This window comes from Octopus bimaculoides, chromosome 18 (assembly GCF_001194135.2).
Source record: "Octopus bimaculoides isolate UCB-OBI-ISO-001 chromosome 18, ASM119413v2, whole genome shotgun sequence".
Lineage (NCBI taxonomy): Eukaryota > Metazoa > Mollusca > Cephalopoda > Octopoda > Octopodidae > Octopus > Octopus bimaculoides.
In genome coordinates this window covers 17031158-17034109 of record NC_068998.1, presented here as the reverse complement: position 1 = coordinate 17034109, position 2952 = coordinate 17031158, and positions in this window count along the sequence as shown.

Below are 2952 nucleotides of genomic sequence, written 5' to 3'. Positions count from 1 at the left end.
GCCATCAAATACGGTATTTTCTCTCTCTCTAGAACAATGGTGAACACGTAACGCTTCTAAAGGCTGTCCGTGGCCTTCCGAAAAAAATTCAACATTTGGTAGACGGAAACTGAAAGAAGACCGTCGTATGCTTATGTGTGCGCGTGTGTGTGTGTGTGTGTGTGTGTGTGTGTGTCTCATTACCATTTGACAACCGGTGTTGGTTTCTTAAATTCCAAGTAATTTAGTGAAAAGTAAACGTTAAAAAAGACTTAAAGGGAAAAGGGTGCATAGGGTGCAAAGGGTGAAAATTTTAGAAAGCATGGAATTTTTGAAGGATGCAATGTTCTGAAAACTAACAATTGAGTCAGGTAGTTTATTCCATGCTTCAACAATTTTGGGTGTGAAAAAATGTCTCTGAAAGAGTGCTGCACTATTTTTCGATTTTACAGTTCCCATCGCTGAAGCTATCAGAAATTTAGAGAAATTCCAAATGTGGAATTAAACCTTTGGTAGGTCTTATCAAAGCTTTATCAAAGACAAAAGATTTATTTAACAGAAAAGGATACAGTATTCTGCAATATGCAGAAAAGGAGGAGGGAGGAATTGCATATGGTATACCTTATGTAAACTATAGGTGCTCTACAGATACCATGAGTTACTACTGGCAGGCTGACAGAGAAAGCACTTTGGATGTAGTAAATACACAGAATTACTTAGCAATTAAGAGCACCCATTAACTGAATTCACAGTCAGTTACTCCTCGAAAGCAGTTGACAGCTTCTGTTACCTAATTAATAGTTGGGGTGGATGTTTTAAAAGCATAGTAGCCAGAGTAAGAATGGAGTGAAAGAAGCTCAGGAAACTATTACATCTTATGGCAACAAAGGGATTCTATTGTCAGAGTAAAAGTAGGTATACAATGCTTGTAGGATGTACAAAGTGCAGTATTGCATTGTGGCAAAACCTAAGCATTGAATGGAGTGGATTTCTGAAGGCTGGAAAGAAATAAGCTGAATATATTCCACTGAATGTGTAATGTCTGTGTAAATGGACAATGGAGTATTGGTGAGATGAAAGAAATAGTTGTAGTGTGCAATAGATATATGCTGGTATGGGCATGTGATGTGCACTGAGAATTACAGTTGAGTAAAAGCTCTGGCAAACGATCCTAGAAGTAATCTGCAGATGAGAAAGACATGGGAAAGAAAAGGTGAGTGATAGACCTTATGAAGATAAGAAAGGGCCAAAGCAAGTGGCAAATCTCTATGTAACTCATGCAAAAAGGATTTTAAATTATGAGGATATGTATCTGTCTCTCACTGAAAGATGTGAAAACTAATATCTAATTCATTGGTTCTCAACCGGGGCCCATATGATATTTTGTTGATAAAATTTATGCACAATAAATTGGTAATACTTCTGCAATACATAAAATATTTTTTTATACAATTCCTAATAATATTTAACTATAAAAATAGAATAGGATTTTTTAAACCTGAAGACAAAGAATTGTCTCCCTTAGACTCATTTATTCGTATCACTGCAAGAGTAATAGTTTCAATGCTATAATGCTCTAATCGTTTAGGAATTATTACACAGTTATCTCCATTTTCGGCAACACATTATCTTTTACTTGTTTCAGTTATTGGTATGCAGCCATGCTAAGACACTGTTTTGAGGTTTTTAGTTGAACAACTCGAAGCGAGCACGTTTCGTTTCGTTTCATTTTCAAATTTTGTGCTTATTCTATTGGTTTCGTTTGCTGAACTGTTAAGTTACAGGGATATAAACACATACAACACACACGACCTGTCCACTACAGCAGAAATGGTAATGCTATTCCCCCTGATGAAGAGGATTGTCTCTCAAGAGCCTTGTGCCAGCGCCACATAATAAAGCGCTCATGCAGTTAAAAGAACCCAGCACACTTTGTAAAGTGGTTGGCATTAGGAAGGGCATTCAGCCATAGAAACAAAGTCAAATCAGATTGGAATCTGGTGCAACTCTCCAGCTCTGGTCAAACAGTCCAGCCCATGTCAGCATGGAAAATGGATGTTAAAAGATGAGGATGTTATATTATATATATATATATATATATATACTGACCGAGACCTTTGGAAATGTGCTGTGCGTGAGAAGACCCGGCAAGCCAAGTGAGATCGTTGCCAGGGCCCCTGGACTGGCTCTTGTGCGGGTGACACATAAAAGACACCATGTCGAGCGTGGCCGTTTTCATGCGTGTGACACGTAAAAGCACCCACTACACTCTCTGAGTGGTTGGCGTTAGGAAGGGCATCCAGCTGTAGAAACTCTGCCAAATTAGATTGGAGCCTGGTGTAGCCATCCAGTTGCACCAGTCCTCAGTCAAATCGTCCAACCCATGCTAGCATGGAAAGCGGATGTTAAATGATGAACGAACAATATATAATGGGTTTTCACACACTTTTCATGTACCAAATTCACTCAAGGCTTTGTATGACTCAAGGTTATAGTGGAAGACACTTGCCCAAAGTGCCATGCAGTGAGACTGAACCTGAAACCATGTGGTTGCAAAACGAACTTCTCAACCACACAACCATGCTATATTTAAGCATCATAAATACTACCACCTACTCTTTCACCTCAACAACTTCGTCTGGCACAAGCTTGGCTGTGTTTTAAGAAGCTTTCCTCCCAGTCACATGGTTCCAGGTTCAGTGTCTTCTACTATTGCCTCTGGCCAACCAAAGTCTTGTGAGTAGATTTGGTAGACAGAAACTGAAAGAAGCCCATTGTGTGTGTGTATATATATATATATACACACACACCCACATCTGTTTGTGTCTTTGTCTGTCCCTCATCTGTTGGATAACCAGTGTTGGAATGTTCAAGGTGGTGCCCTAGCATGGCTGCAGTCTAATGATTAAAACAAAAGATGAGTTTTGCATTATATATATATAGAGAGAGAGAGAGAGAGAGAGAGAGAGAGAG